The following is a 17,353-nucleotide window of genomic DNA, read 5'->3' as shown; positions in this document are numbered from 1 at the left end:
CCTGCACTGTTAGACGAGCTACACCATCATATCAGTTTCTCAATGTGTTTGCCCAGGTTTCAGGCCCTGACCAGGTTTCAGGCCCTGGCCAGGTTTGTGACTTTTCCCCGGACTCTGGAGGCACTCGGTTTTCTCTCCTGGCCCCAGTGAGGTTGCTTTTTCTCAGACTGCTTGAATCTTGGCCGAGGGATTCATTTTTCTTCCACATCTTTCAGAACTTTTATGTCTAATACCTTTCCTCCAGAACCCACTTTCCCCTGTGTTCCTTGGAGATCTTGACCACTCAAGTCTAGTCCATTGAGCCTGGACAGTTCATTTCAGTCTGCTGTCTGCTGCAAGGCATCCTACGTCAAATCCTCCCTCCTTCTCTAGAGACCTGCCCCCCTCCACTTCTCTCAGACATCCTTTCTGTACCCCTGTCTACTTCCCTTCGCAGTGCCTCTCTTAACCTCAGATGAGTCTATTGCCAGGGCTATTTTCTCTCAAAGACTATTTAAGTCTGCTCTATTACGGTATAATTTATATACATGTCAAAGTACCCTGTTTTAAGAGTGAGTTTTGTAAGTTGTGACAAACGAGGAGTGATGCCGCGCCCAGTGAGGTAAAGATACAGAACACTACTGCCCAGTAGAACTGCCTGCGACAGTAAAAAATGTCCTGCTCTGTGATGTCCAACACAGTAGCCACTAGCCACGTGTTGCTATTGAGCATTTGAAATGTGGATAGCGTGGCTGAGAAAATGAACTTTTAATTTGTTTACTTTTAAAAAATTTTAATGACTTAAAATAGCCACAGATGGCCACTATATTATGCAGCCCAGACATAGAACTTTTCCATCACACCTAAATCTTGCTAATTCCTCTTCCCAGTGAATCCCCTCATCCCTACTCACCAGGTGCCACTAGTACTGGATTTTTGTTTTTTTACTCTAGAACTTTTCTCATCCTCTTTTGCTCATCCTCTTTTATGTCTGGCTTTTCTACCTACAACATTATCCTCCTTTTGTATGCAATTAGAAATGTAAATTTCAACTGAGAAAGACTATTCTAAACTTTGGGTAACTTGCCAAGATATCCAGACCCTATATTGCTATCCAAGTTAGTTGAAAAGTTAAGCTTTCAGGACAAAATATAGAACACCTTTTTAAATAAGATTCTTAACTTTTGTATTTTAGTTTAGTTTGAATTCAGAAGCACATTATTTTATTCATTTCTAGGTCACAGAGCTTGAGCAAAACAATTAGTTTTTGCCTTTTGTTAATTTGTTTATTGTTTTTCCTGCTAATCTGTACTGGCTGTGGTATAGCTGTTGCAATAAGGGAAGTTTTAAAAATGCAAATAGGAAGCAGGCACATTACACAAACTAATTGAGAGTGCTGCTGTATATTTTTTTTAATGTTCTCAAATAATCACACAGACTAACAAAATAAAAAGCTAACTCAGGAGTAGCCTTCCATAACCTTTAAACCCAAAGACTTGGTTTCACCTCTCCCACGTCAGGAGAAAACGTTCAATGCTACCCAAATCTGAGTACATACTCTCGTAGACACCCCACAAAGGGCTACAGCACTGACACTGGGGAAAGATGAGTCTACATTGTGCAGAACAATTCTGCGCATTGAAGGGTGAAGGCTTCTTACCATCCCTGACCTCCAGCTACGAATGCCAGTGATGTCCCTCCAGTCAAAGTGACCATCAAAACACCTCCTGATGATTCCCAAAGACCTCTAGGGAGGTAGTGTTAGTCCAGATGGAAACCAACAGAGTGAGTCACCCAGGTATATGTTCCAAATACATTTGTAGGGCAAGAAGAGAACTAAAGAAGGTAAACTTAATTGAGCTCGAAAAAACTTGTGTGTGGTCAATTTCCCTCTCACGTATCTGCGCACGACCTTTTCTTTATCACTGACAAAGTTGGAGGGAAAGAGAAATGGCGGGGGGCAGGGGGGGGGCAGGGGGGGCGGGCGGAGGAGGGGGAGGAGTCCACAGCTGTCTCCAAGTAAAACAAAAATCTTAATACAAGCTGGCATAGAGCAGAATAGACTTCCTACTCGGTAACAGGGCTTCTTAGTCTTTCTGTTCCCACAGAACACTCTGGTATTTCACTGCCAGACTTTTAGTAATCGAACTATAGTGATGCACTGGTTTACAGTGGCAATAATGTGTCTGTGGTTGTCCCAGTCTTCATGTGGACACACTTCAGGCCGAAGTGACTATTTAAAGACACCTGCCTTGATCTCCTATGAAGCAACAAAGCAGAGTTTTTGTATATCCCAGCAAAAACACTGTTTGCTAATGGCTTCATGTTGCCAACATTTTCTCCCTTAACTAAGAGCCGGTTGGTCCCTATTCTCCAATACATTTCATGGTCCATTAACACCAGTCAGGATGTCACCAGAGAGGCATTTTAGTAATGGCGTGAAAACCCAGAATATACATTTTAGATGATGATTCAAATTTGGCAATATTCCTGTGAAAGGCTTACAGTACACTAATGTTCTGTAGCACTGGCTGCACACAACTTTCCTACCACCCTTTCATAAAAATTGAAAGGAGGTTCTTTATAACCCTCTGATGGGGGTTATAAAGAAAAATAAACTTTACTTTTCATGCAAGCAGATTAATACAAGGGGGGACTCAAAAAACACAGAATTTATTAAAAAATCATGTATTTTTTCTTACATATTTCAACTTCAGTCACCTTCAAAGTACTCTCCATTTGATGCAATACACCTATCGAGATGTTTTTGCCACTGAACCAGTTTTTGAACTCGTTGATTTTAGTGCCTTTTAGTGGCTTCTGCTGTTTTTTGTTTCACCTCTTCCACACTGGCAAAGTGTTTCTCTTGAGGACTTTTTCTCATTGGGAAAACAAACAAACAAAAAAGTCCCTTGGGGTGAGATCGGGTGAATAGGGAGGGTAGGGCATGGGGGTCAAAGCCATTTTTGGTCAAAAACTGCTGAACACTCAGAGTGGTGTGGACAGGTATACCCATCATGAAATGGGCAAAGGCACTGATTGAAAAAGAATCTTAAAAAGCCATTCACTAAAGCCAAACACAGCCTCTCACAACAATACCAGCTGGTAATGCTAATATAGGTGGGTTCCTACAACACTCACCTATTCGGGGAAAGCCTGTACTACAAAGGGCCTGCCCTTGAGAAGATAATTCTGGTTTTATTGTGCCCCCCCCATATTAGCATATACATATTTCTTCCTTGGCCATTTCAGATTTCTCCTAGGAGTTTTGCATTTTGAGAAGGTGTGGTGGACTGCTCTAGCTTTCCTGCAATTTCAGAAACTCAAGATAATGCAAGTCTGATTTACAAGCTTAGTCAAAAGCATTGGATTAAGTCTTTCCTGTGTGTGATTCAGTACATTTAGGGTGACCACACACCCTGTTTTGCCCACTGCTGCTCCAGTCCCATCTGTTCTCTTGATGTGATTATTAACAGCACTCCCTTTATTCTCAAAAGTGTGACCAATTATATGGTTGCCCATTATATTCAGAGTCACTAGGAGAGAGATGACAAAGTCACCAATAAGAGGATCCACAAAACTGATTTTAGGGGGAAAAACAAGTCTTTTTTGAATATCCATTGGTTGTCAAATAGTTTAAATAGTGGCTTCAGTATATATTCAAAGATAAAAATGTACCTATTCAAAGATAAGACTGTACTTTTAATTTTTTAAATCCTCATAACTAAGTTTAGCTTATGGGCAGGACACATAGTGGACCCTTTAATAAAACCTTGCTCAGGGTTTTGTTGACTCATCAAGACGGTCAAATCAGTCTGCATAGTTCCACAAGGACGTTGAAAGTTGAATGTGACAATATGCAAGAGGTGCTTTTAGCTCTTGTAAGAAAGAAACTCCAGCAATCTAAGAGATTATCATTTCAACTGAAAGGCCATCAAGCAACTTCCCACCATTCCTTATTTATAGCCGTAGAAGCTTTTAGCAATGCAAAAATCAACATCTTTAATTAGGTCACCCAAGTTCTACATTTATGAAGGGAGCCAATATGTAAAGAAGAGCTGATGGGAATAGTAGCTGTGAAAAACCACAGGTGTCATGTAACCATATGAAGGGAGAGGCCACAGCAGAGCAAAACCAGAGTGACTGACTCCCAGAGGGCTTCCATTGCAGTCAATTTGGAGCCTCAGTTTTCTCATCTGTAAAAAGGAGAGGGTTGAATCTGACACCCTCAGTTTTTGTCAAACTCCGACATTTTATACAACCAGGCTGAAAAAATACTGATAAAAAGTATGTTAACTCATGGAAAACTAACAGCATTCAATGAAGGTCATTCTGAGAATAACCCATAGTTAGGGCAATATTTACTCCCAACATTCCAGTGTAGGCAACCAAATCAACAAAATGTGACATCTAAACCAGGTAAGCAATCAGAGACTGTCAAAGAAGGAGCCATGAAACAGTTCTTTTTAGAGCAAATTAACTGCTGAAAGGCATGAGAAAGAGACAGAGAAACAGACACTTCAGACCCTGACCTGTACATCTGTGGGCATCTGATGGGGAAGTCTAGGGCAGTTCATACCCAGAATAAAGTAAACAGTAAAGTGAGCTTTCCTGCCAGTCTTGCTGACAAAACCGTACAGATAAAACCACAAGGCTGTTATTTAAAAGCACATTGGTATCACTACGTCTCACGACCTAGAATGCAAGGTTTTAGAGTCCTCGGAAACCTCCAGAGTTCAGATTTGGGAAGCACAATAAGTGGCATGTTGAGTCGGTCAAATATCTTTCAGAAATAACATGCTCAATATATTATTTTGATTGTACTCACCATGGGCATTTTGTGATTTCAAAAACAGCATGGGAATGAAAATTTAATGACTTTAAAAGGGTTCACGGGTTAATAAAAGAAAAAGGGTGGAAAAATACCAATGACACCAATCTTCACGCTCAGAGAAGCAGAGTGATTTTTCTAAGGTCACCAAGTTAGTTGGTGGCTTAGATGGAGAGCCAGACAGAAACCAAGAACTTCTGCAAGTGCACACAATAGGTTAGCATCACCCAAATTCTTTCTGGGAAGAACATATTTGCATAAGCAGTCAGACAATGCGGTTCCTAGTGAGGATCTTAGGCCTCAACTCTTCCAGGCACCCTTGTTTCTCTCTCTTTGGTGGCAGCCAGCACGCAGTTCAGAAGGCGGCCAGCACTAACATGTCCTCCCTGGATCCAGAGCCCCCGCCAGCAGTCCCCACCAGCAGCCCCTGCCAGCAGCAACCAGCTACATCTTCCTCCACCTGCTGTTTCCTCCAAAATCCAATTCTAAATGGCCAACTCAATTGTATGTTCATGTAGTGAGTGCAGGCAGTGAACTATTGATAGCTATTCATAAAGTCCCTCAAAATCCTGCTTGGACCATTACTGAATTAAACCAGCATATCAAGAAATGAAGTTCAAACAATGAGGCTGTCTGAAACACAACCAAGCATGAGGCACACAGTTCTATCAAATTCTGCGTGTGGAGCTGTTCCTTAATTCTGTGCTCAGTGTTCTTTTGAAATATGGGTAGCTTCTGCAAACACAACTCGTCATTTCCAGGGTGCTGAGACTTGCTTTCGTGGCTCAGTTCCAAGACACAGGAGGCTTAAGAAACCATTTATCTTAAACATTCTCCAAATAAGCTGCTCTGCACAGTTAACTTGTGACTTGACTGCCCCACCACTATATGGTGGCACCATTTCCAGTGGTGCCAAAGTTGTAAGAATGACACCACAACCATAACCCTCAGAATATGGACTTACTGGCAATGTCACGTGGCACTTGTTTCCAGAAGCTCCATCAGCATTGAAATCACATCCTACGATGTAAGAAGGGCCTGGAAGTGAGATATGCCAAGTTTCCCTGAATAAATCAATCATATTCTCTCCTTTCTATGTCCATTAGGAAGAGCTGGGTGGTTTCACTTTGTTTCCATGCCACAGGATGGGCTATGTCATTTTGGAACCCACATCTACCTGCAGTAAATATGCATAAGCAAAGGAGAAACTCTAACAGGGAGTTTTCACTGTCTGGAAGGAGAAAGACATGTCATAAGTTGCCTTCCATGTTGTGAAAAAAGCAATTCAATGCCATTTCCTAATCAATCCCCAGGAATAAGCACTGATCTTTATGTGGAGACTTCTATATGTTTTCCTGGATAATAACAACTTAACTAAAACATTTCATAGTTCAAAACTTCAGTATTAAAATCTGTCTACAATTCATTCCACTGCCAAAAATCAACAAGATTAAAGGGCCTCCATATTCAAATGTGAAGTCATGTGGTTTTGAAGTTATGATCCTGCATCTTCATGGTCTATCAGATCCAACTAATGGACAATCAGTTGCAAACATTGAAACTTGAGGCATTTTTCCCTTTTCCAAGCAGCCTACATTCCGACCTGCTTCTCTAAAACACTAGGAAAAAGTAGAGAAGAGATGGTAGAGACTGGTGTGTTGACATGATGAATCGAGAGAAAGACGGGACTGTGGGGGGAGACAGGGATAACCACTTCAAGTACCAAATGGTACGCTCATTCTGGAGTGAGTATAATCAAAGTGATCATGATTTGTAAGCTATTGAGTTAACATGCCGATGAAATGGAAATGAACAGCCAAGGCTCACTTTGGTTTTGTGGAAGGGCCTTGGTTAGGGGGACAGTTGCTGGTTTTGGCTTTGGCTTTACTTGCAACTGACAGAAGTCACTTAGCCTCTCCCTAGCACATGTGCTTCCTCTAAAAAGCAAGTAAACTTACTGCTCTACTTTAATCACAGAAGCGGTAGAGGATCAAATAAGGTAACAGATGAAAAATCTCTTTGAAAAACTGGAACAAAAGGAAATATGATATTAATGATATACATTATTTAATATTTTATTACTTTTGAGTTAAAATATGGGATGAAGTGAAAACTTTAAAAAAAAACCACTACTTTGATTCTCATACTCTTTTTCTCAAAGGCAAAGCAAGAGTTTAAAGACTGCTAACACTACTTGTCTGTGAAGACTAGTAAGGGTATTCGCTTATTCCATGTGGCTCCAGATCTATTTCTACACAAATCATTAACAATCATATGAAGTTGTGTTCTTGGAAATACTACTTGAGTATCTTATCTGGTCCATAAGAATACAGTGTCTGTTACAAGAGCTAGTACTTCAAGTTTTTCTGATCAATGCATTTGACTAGCACCCTTGATTGGTCAATGGCTGATGGGCCTTGAGGTCTGAATGGAAAGTTCTGACGCTGCCAGAGGCTGATTGCCAAGGAAACCAGGAAGGGAGAACTGAGATGTTTAGATACAGGAGTGTCAGAAAATACCACCAAGAACTCATTGATCTGCAGTGCATAACCATCTAGACTCAAGACAGTCCAAAGACCAAAAGTTGCCATTTCTCTAAAGATGACTGAAGTAGGTGGCATAGGTGGCCCATGGGAAAGCAAGAGAGACAGCCAGCCATCTTCTCAGGGGCCCCAGACTGACCATTTCATTCTCCTCAGATCTATTCTGGCAAAAATGAGGTTATATATAGGGTGACTATACTCTGTTGTCAAAATTGGGACTCTACTGAGAGTGAAAGGGGGTGCTACCAAGACGTACACCAGGACAGCAGACATAAACAGAGTTTGCCCTAGGCAATCCATGGGTGTAGTCATCCTAATCACAAGTATTATTGTTTTGTTGTGTCCACTCCCAATTCATATGTTGAAATCTAGTCCCCAAGGCGATGGCATTCTGACGAGGAGCCTTTGGGAGGTAACTAGGTCAGGAGGGTGGAACTCTCATGAATGGGATTGATGTCCTTAAAAGAAGAGGCTAGGGACCTAGCTACCTCCTGTTCTGCAATCTGCCACCTGGATGACAGACCAGGAAAATGCTACCATGGTTCTATAGAATTTCAAGAGCGTCTTTCATAACTCAAAGTTGTAATTTTGGAATCAAAGATTTTGATTTGAATTCTAACTCTACTATATCCTATCTGTGTGACCTCAGGCTAAAGAAAACCTCTGAGCCTCAGTCTTCTTACTTGTAAGCACAGGGGGAAAAAGTGAGCCTTATAGGTTTGTGTTGTGGACTAAATGAACTAATGTATGTAAAGAATTTATCGTTGAACCTAGAACATAACAAATGTTAAATTGTAGTATAAGTATCATTAAAATGTAAATTCTAGGACAAAAACCAATATAAAAATATGCAACATCAAACCATATACCTCTGAATGATTCTTTTTAAAAATATTATATTTATTTTTAGAGAGAGGGGAAAGGAGGGACAAAGAGAGGAAAAGAAACATCTCATGAGAGAGAAACATCAATTGGTTACCTCTTATCCATACCCTGACTGGGAACTGAACTCCCAACCCAGACAAGAGTCCCGACCAGGAATTGAACTGGCAACTTTTCACTTTGAGGGACAATGCCCAACCAACTGAGTCACACCAGTCAGGGCTGAATAATTCTTCCTGTGTCCCCCCTTTTGACTTATTCCTACACATCTGCCTGTTAGCCTGTTTTCCAAGCCACCTGGATCACAAACTCCCTCTACGCCATACTCTATCCTACCTATCTCATGGATGGAATTCAAAATTCAGACCATTCAAAGAAGTCTAGAATATGTATAAAGAGGTGACCAATAAACACTGTTTTGGTGGCTCTTTGCAAAGTGAATGTTGATAACCTCATGTCAAGTAAGCCTAAGGTTCATAAAGGCAGAACAACTGTTCCTCAGAGTAGGGCTCTAGGGCTGCAGTCTTCACAAATTGTGAATTAGTTTAACAACTGCTACTAACGAGTGCTAGATTTCTTCAAACAGCTCAGGACAGAACTGGTCTATAAAGTATTTTGTATTAACTTTCTGTTGACTCAAAGGTGTCCTCTGAAGGTTATTAAGCCAACAGGATCTCACGCACTGTAACTGAGAGTTCCTGGGCCCTCCTTTGATTCAGGGTCACACTGAGAGTACACCATCTGCTAACACATAAAAAGTCAACCACCTTCAATGCACCCTTCACTCAGACATCTATTTTATTCCTTAATAATTCCAGAATTGACTAGACATGGAGGAGTATGATCTCTCCCTTCTCAAATAGCAATGACAAACTAATAAAAATGGGCAATGTTTAAAACACTGTGAGTGTGTTCAAAAAAGCTGGACAAGCATGAGACCAAAAATTACAACTTATACCTTAAGGCTGAGGCCTGGGAGGAGGCCCTGCATGTGTTTGGGAATAAAATGTTTGTCAGCATTATTCTAAGACTTTACAGTAATGAAGAAAGTGAAGCAAGCTCTCACCAAGCGAAATTATTCCAGTGTGGCTCTGCCAGCATCCTAAGTAATCATTTACAGAATAAAACACTACAGCTTTTTGAACAAGTTGAGTATTTCCTGTATCAGGTAACTCTACCATCAAAAACACCCCTTTTTCCAGCCTTAGCCAATGGTTGGCCATGGAGATGGAGCCTCCTTTGAAACAGTGTGAGAATGACAATAGAAGCTAACCCTAAGGCTCTTTCAGCTATTACCTGACTTGGAAGGCTGTGTGTGTGTGGGAGCAGACAAGACATGGAAAATCTCTCGACATTCCCCTTAATTTTGAGGTGAAAAATAAAGTCTACCATAAATTTAAAAACAAAACGCCACATTTCCAATATCAAACACAGCCTGGATAGCAAGAAATTGTAGTTTTAAAAAAGAAACATAAAAACGCAAATGAAAAAGAACACTGAAAATGGAAATATGAATAGTGGAGACTAATCCTGAAGTAACCTGGGGGTAGTAAGGTAGGTGGAGGGTGGGAAGGGGGGGCAGAGACAGAACCAGGCAAAACAAAAAAGGCTTGAAATTACTTGATTATGCTTATAGGCTGTTTTAGAAAAACATTCTTGATACAGCACAGATATAACTCCTCAGAATACATTCAGGTTCTTGGTCTGTTTCCAAATTCTGAGTATATGCGTACGTCAAATGCAGCTGAGTATTGCTCTCCTTGCCCAATCCTACCACCAGCGGGATGTGCGCATGAAGAGTGATTCTGAATTTCTCCAACTAGGTATTGTCCCAGCTGATAAACTTTCAAGACTTAATGTGTATCAAAAAGGTTTTGTAGAAATTCACAAGTATTGATTACATTTATTGTTCATTAACTTAAAGTCAAATGTGTCATAAAAGTGAGGCAAATAGTATTAGTGAGTAACTTAAACATACCTTTAAAGCTATGTACAATAAGGGAAGTCTTGGTTAAAAATCCAAAATCTCTATGGAACATCAAAAACACTCTGTGGGAGGTGTCCAAGTTGGTGGCTTAGGCAAATGCTCAGCATGCCCCTACCCAGGAACATCTTGAATGTATACCTATATTTAGAGCAATTCCTCCTGAGAGACAACTGTGAGCCAATTGAACAGCTTCTGCACAACAAGCAACAGAGAGAGAGACCACGTACAGAAGGCAGAAGAACCATGAGAGAGCTTTAGGAGATAAGGGAATAAGCCAGGATAAAGGAATGAGTAGTGTCATTGTTTAAGCTTCCCTTGCACAGTGATAACTGGCAGGAACTCTATCCAGGTTTGCTGACCAAACTGCAGGGCACTGTAGCACATCCTTAGCTAATCCTACTGGAGCTGGATCTGGCAGGAATAGGAAGGCATCATAGCATGCACACAAGGGGCACCTCCACCCAGAGACTGATTAAGTAGGTGCTACAGGGTACTGCTTTGAATACCCACTAGACTACATGTGGGGCTCCCCTGCCTGGAGAAAAGGCATAGAGAGCACATGCTGAAGTACTTACCTGCAGGACTACCCTGTTCAGAGAAGGTGGGGGGACAGTGGGGTACTGCTGTGTGCCTGTGTGGGGTCCCCTGTCTGAAGAGGGTGTGATACTAGCAAAAGGCCATGGGATCTGCCTGCAGGGTTTCCCTTAAGAGGGAAAGTGTGGAGATAGTGGGGCACTACTGCATGTGCATGTGGGCTGTCCCACTTCAAAAAAGGTGCAGAGTTCGCAAAACTCTGTAGTACCCACACACAGGGCTGACCCATGAGGAGTGAATGGGGTGCAGCTGTGCACCTGGGCAGAGCTGGTCCACCCGGAGAGGGTAGAGAACTAGCAAAGTGCAGCTGTGGGCACATACAGGCTGCCCACCTAGAGAAAGGGTGGGGCTAGTAGGGCTTTCAGACTCAATCACTCAGAACAGATCTCACCCAGAACCTAACCTGACAACACAGTTAAAGCAATAGGGCATCTATACCAGCAGCCCCACCAGATCTGAAAGGAACAGAAGCAGGCTCACACAAGGCTGGCCCATCCCGGATCCACTCCTTCAGACCAGAGGACAGACTAGAGTACACATCTGCCCTGATGACAACTGGCCTGCCAAAACTATTTGACACAGTCTACACAGAGGCCACTTTTTTCAAGACTAGGAGAAATAGCTATTGCATAAAACTCAGAGGAACAAACACAGAAGGTCAAACAAAATGAGGAGACACAAAAATATGCCCCAAATGAGCAAAAAAAAAAAACCCCTAATAAAATAGAGATAAGTAATTTGCCTGATAAATAATGCAAAGGAATGGTCATAAGGATGCTCGACAAACTTGATATATACACCCCCCTCCAACACACACACACACTCAACAAACAGGAACTCAAAAACAGGAACTTCAACAAATAAAAGATGTAACAAAAAAACAATCAGACATGAAGAATTAATAACTGAAATGAAGAATACATTAGAAAAAAATTGACAACAAATTACTTAACACAGAATTAGCAACCTGGAAGACAGAACAGTGACAATTACACAATGAGGACAGTAATATAAAAAAGAGAATTAAAAAAAAATGAGGACAGAGTAAGATCTTAGGATAACATCAAGTGCCCTAATATTTGCATTATAGGGTTTCCAGAAGGAGAAGAGAGAAAGAAACAGGAAGAATATTTGAAGAAATACTGGCTGAAATTTTTCTAATCTGGGAAGGAAACAGGCATCCAGGTCCAGGAAGCACCAAAAGTTTCAAACAAGATAAAACCCAAAGAGACCCACATCAAGACATATTGTAATTAAAATAACAAAAGTTAAGGATACAGAGATTTCCTGAAGGCAGCAAAATGAAAATAACAAGTCCATACAAGGGAAACTCCTATGGTTATCAGCTGATTTCTCACAAGCAACTTTATAGGCCAGAAGAGAGTGGCAGAAAATATTTATAGCGCTGAAAGAAAGGAATCTACAACCTCAAATACTATTCTCAGACAGGTTACTGTTCAGAAATGAAGGAGAAATAAAGAGTTTCCCAAACAAGCAAAAACAAAAAGAGTTCACAACCACTGAAAGGCCTTATGACAAATATTAAAGGGTCTTCTTTGTGCAGAAAACAAGAGGCCACAACCAGAAATAATAAAATACAGGAAAGAAAAAAGTCTCACTGGTAAAGGAGAGTATGTAATAATCACAGTGAGTTAACCACATCAAAACCTAGTATGAAGGTTAAAGGACAAAAGTAGAATAGTAACCATAACTACAAGAAATAATGAGGGGACATACAAAACAAAAAGATATAAAACATGAAGTAAACAAGAGTGGAGAGGGAGTAAAAATGTACTGCATTTATAATGCAACTGAATTTAAATGCCTATCAGCTTCATATGAACTGCTATAGATGTAGATGGATATACATGAACCTCATGGTATCCACAAACCAAAACCATACAAAAATACAGCAAAAAAAAAAAAAGAGGTAAAAAAATTCAATCAAAACACTAAGGAAAACCAACAAATTAAAAGGAAAGAGATCAAAAGAAGAAAGGGACAGTGGATAACAAAAATGAATAAAAAACAATTGACAAAAATGGCAATAAGAACACAATATTTTAAATGTAAAGGGACTAAATGCTTCAATTAAAAGACACAGGGTGGTGTAACGGATAGAAGAAAACATCACCTATCTACATGTTGCTTACAAGAGACTCACTTTAGATTGAAAGACACACAGACTAAAAGAAAAGGGATGGAGAAAGATATTCCATGTAAACAGAAAGAAAAAGGAAGTGGAGGGAATGATACTCATATGAGACAAAATAGATTTTAAAACAAAGAATGTAAAAAAAGACAAAGAAGGACTTTACTTAATTTTAAAAGCGTCAATCCAAGAAGATACACAATTGTAAATATTTATGTACCCAACATAGGAGCACACAAATATTTAATGTAAATATTAATGAACACAAATGTAGACATTAACAGTAATACAATACTAGTAGGAGAATTTAATACTCCACTTACCTTAATGGATAGATCTAGACAAAAAAATTAATAAGGAAATAATGGCCTTAAATGTCATATTAGTTAATAGACATTCACAGAGCATTTCATCCAGAAACTGCTGATTACACATTTTTCTTATATGCACATGGAGTATTTTTTAGGATACATGACATAAAAAGGCCACAAAGCAAGCCTCAATACATTCATAAAGATTGATATTATATCAAACATATTTTCTGACCACAATGGAATGAAAAGAAGTCAACTATAGGAAGAAAACTGGAAAAACACAGATACATGGAGATTAAACAACATGCTTCCAAACAATCGTTGGATTAAGAGAAAATCAAACAGGGAATCAAAAACTTCCTCGAGACAAAAGAAAATGAAAACACAACCTTACAAAATTTAAGGAATACAATAAAAGCAGTTATAAGAAGAAATTTTATAGCTACATAGGCCCACCCCCCAAGAAGCTGGAAAAAAACCCCAAATAAACAATATAAATATACATGTAAAGGAACTAGAAAAAGAGGAACAAACAAAACCCAAAGTAAGTAGAACAAAATAAAAGTCAGAGTGGGAATAAACAATATAGAAGGCAGAAAAACAACAGAAAAAAAAATCAATTGAACTAAGGCCAGATTCTATGAAAAGATAAGTAAAATTCATTTTTTAGCAAGACTTAAAATTTAGCCTTGGCAAGTCTCATCAAATAAAAAATAGAGAGTACACAAAAATGTATTAGAAATGAAAGAGGAGTTCTGGCTGGTGTGGCTTAGGAGATTGAGTGCCAGCCTAAAGCTGATGGTCACCAGTTCGATTCCCAGTCAGGGCATATGACTGGGTTGCGGGTCAGGCCCCCCAGTTGGGGGTGTGCAAGAGGCAAGCATACATTGATGTTTCTCTCTCTCTCTCTCTCTTCTTCCCTCCTTTCCCTTCTCTACAACATATAAATAACACCTTTTAAAAAAACATTTAAAAAAAAAGAAAAATGAAAGGGGAGAGATTATACCACAGAAGTACCAGAAATACAAAGAATCATTAAATGATACTTTGAACAATTATATGCCAACAAACTGGACAATCCAGAAGATGGATAAATTTCTAGAAACATACAATCTTCACAGACTAAACTAGGAAAAAGCAGAGAATCTGAACAGATCAATTACTAGCAATGAAATTGAAGCAGTAAACTAACACTCTCCCCACCCCCCCAACAACAAAAACAAAGTTCAGGGCTAGATGGCTTCACAGATGAATTCAACGAAACATTTAGAGAGGAATTATTATCTATCCTTCCAGAAATATTCCAAAAAACCTGAAGAGGCAGGAACACTTCCAAACTATTCTAACAAGGCAAGTATTACCCTGATACCAAAACCAAAGACACTTCCCAATAAGGGAGAGGTGTAGGCCAACATCCCTAATGAACACAGATACCAAAATTCTCAACAATATACTAGTAAAGCAAATATAAATCTCCCTTGTGTATAATCTTGACTTATACAAGGGGATGCAAGGGTAGTTTAACATCTGTAAAATAATTACTGTGATTTACCACATCTATAAAACCAAGGATAAAAATCATATGATTATCTCAATAGATGCAGAAAAAGCATTTGACAAAATTCTACATCCATTTATGATAAAAATCCTCAAAAAAGTGGGTACAGAAGAACTTACCACAACAGTTAACACTGTACTCAATAATGAAAGCTGACAACTTTTCTTCTAAGATTAGGAACAAGACAAGAATGCTCGTTCTCACCGCTATTATACAATACAGTATTGGAAGTCCTAGCCTCAGTAGTCAGACAGAAAAAAAAGGCATCCGAATTGGAAAGAAGGAGGTAAAACTGTCACTATTTGCAGATGACATGATATATACAGAAAACCCAAAAGAGTCTTCAAAAAATATAATTTTGAAATTTATTAAATAGCAGGATACAAAGTTAATATACAGAAATCCACTGTGTTCCTAAACACTAACAATGAACAATCAGAAAGAGAAATTTTAAAAAATAACTTTTACAATTTCATCAAAAGTAAAATACCTAGAAATAAATTTAATCATGAAGGTAAAAACCTGTACTCTGAGAACTCTAAGACATTGAAGAGGACACAAATAAATGGAAGGCTATACCATGTTCATGGATTGGAAAGCTTCATATGTTTAAAATGACTGTACTACTCAAAGCAATCTACAGAGTCAATGCAATCCCTATCAAAACACCAATGACAGTCTTCTCAGAACTAGAATAAATAATCCTAAATTTTATATGGAACCACAAAAGACCCCAAATAGGCAAAGCAATTTTGAGAAAGAACAAACCTGGAGGTATCGTGCTCTCTGATTTCAACTATACAACAAACCTATAGTAATCAAAAGAGTATGGTACTGGAACAAAAGAAACACATTAATCATTGGAATATGACAGAGAGTTCAGAAATAGACCTGTATTTTTATGGCCAACTAATCTATGACAAAGGAGGCAAGAATAGAAATGGAGACATAATATACTCTTTAACAAGTGGTGCTGAGAAAATTGGACAGATGAAAGAAAGAAAAGAAAGAAAGAAAGAGGGAGGGAGGGAGGGAGGGAGGGAGGGAAGCATTCCCTCATACCATATAAAAAAAAAAAAAACAGAAAACAGATTAAAGCTCTGGCCAGTGTGACTCAGTTGGTTGGAGTGTCATCCCCTACACAGAAAGCTTGATAGTTCAACTCCTGGTCAGGGCACATGCCTAGGTTGGGGGTTCGATTCTGGTCAGGGAGCCTATGAGAGACAAGTGATCGATGTTTCCCTCTCACATGGATGCTTCTGTTTCTGTTCCCCTCTCTCTCCTCTCTCCTTCCCGTTCTCCCTCCAAGCAATGAAAAAAGTTCCTGGGTAAGGATAAAAAAATATTTTAAAAATTGACTTAAATGTAAAACCATACACTCCTAGAAGAAAACATGGGCAATAAACTATTTGCTATCAGTCTGAGTAACATCTTTCTGGATGTGTCCATTGAGCAAGGGAAATAATCAAAAATAAAAAAAATGGAACTTCATCAAACTAGAAAGCTTCTGCACAGTGAAAAAACCAACAAAACAAAAAGACAACCTATTAAATGAAAGACCATATTCACAAATGATATATCTGATAAAGGGATGATATCTAAAATATACCAGGAACTCATACAACTCAACAAAAAAAAAAAAAATAAAAGAATCTGATTAAAAATGGGTGGAGGACATGTCTTCAAAAAAGACATGCAGAAGGCCAGCAAGCACATAGGCACCCAAAATCACTATACGTCAGGGATGTGCAAATCAAAAGCACAGTGAGGTACCACTTGACACCGGTCAGAAAGGCTATTATCAAAAAGTCAACAAGAACGCATGTTGATCAGGATGTGGAAAATGGAACCTTACATATTGTTAGTGGGACTGCATTGGTGTAGTCTATGGAAGCAGTATAGAGATTCCTCGAAAAACTAAAAATAGATCTACCATACTACCCATGGATTCCACTTCTGGGTATTTATCCAAAGAAAACAAAAACTAATTCAAAAAGGTCCTGTGTTCGTTGCAGCATTATTTACAAAAGCCAAAATATGGAAGCAACCTTGGAGTTCATTGATGGATGGATAGATTCTTGCCATTTGCAACAACATGGATGAATCTTAAGGTGTTTGTATTAAGTTAAATGAGTCAGAAAGAGAAAGATATATACCATATTGTTTCATTTGTATGTGGACTCTAAAAAATAAGAGAAATAAACAAAAACAGACTCATAAGTACAGAGACCAAAGGGATTGTCACTAGAGGGGAGGAGGTGAAAGATGAGTGGAAAAGATGAAGGTGCATAAATAGTCAATAACACTGTGATAAGTTTGCACGAGGACAAATGATTATTAGACTGGGTGGGGTGATCATATTATAAGGTATAAAAATGTTGAATCACTATATGGTATACTTGAAACTAATGTAACTAATATAAAATTGTATAACAACTACACTTTAAAATTTTTCTCTTACATACTTCTTGTTTTTAAGAGTTTATTTATTTATTTTTAGAAAGAAGAGAAGG

The 17,353-nt window shown here is 39.0% G+C and overlaps 1 long non-coding RNA gene across 1 annotated transcript; it reads left to right on the top strand.

Moving 5' to 3' along the window:
• The first annotated feature begins 3,352 nt into the window (after positions 1-3,352).
• Positions 3,353-17,106, top strand: LOC118500832. The gene is made up of 3 exons (XR_004903417.1): positions 3,353-6,439; positions 11,577-11,581; positions 17,096-17,106. It is a non-coding gene; the product is annotated as an uncharacterized LOC118500832 (long non-coding RNA).
• The last annotated feature ends 247 nt before the right edge of the window (positions 17,107-17,353 follow it).

The sequence above is a fragment of the Phyllostomus discolor genome, chromosome 5 (assembly GCF_004126475.2).
Source record: "Phyllostomus discolor isolate MPI-MPIP mPhyDis1 chromosome 5, mPhyDis1.pri.v3, whole genome shotgun sequence".
NCBI classification, from domain to species: domain Eukaryota; kingdom Metazoa; phylum Chordata; class Mammalia; order Chiroptera; family Phyllostomidae; genus Phyllostomus; species Phyllostomus discolor.
This window is presented reverse-complemented; position numbering and strand designations above follow the sequence as displayed.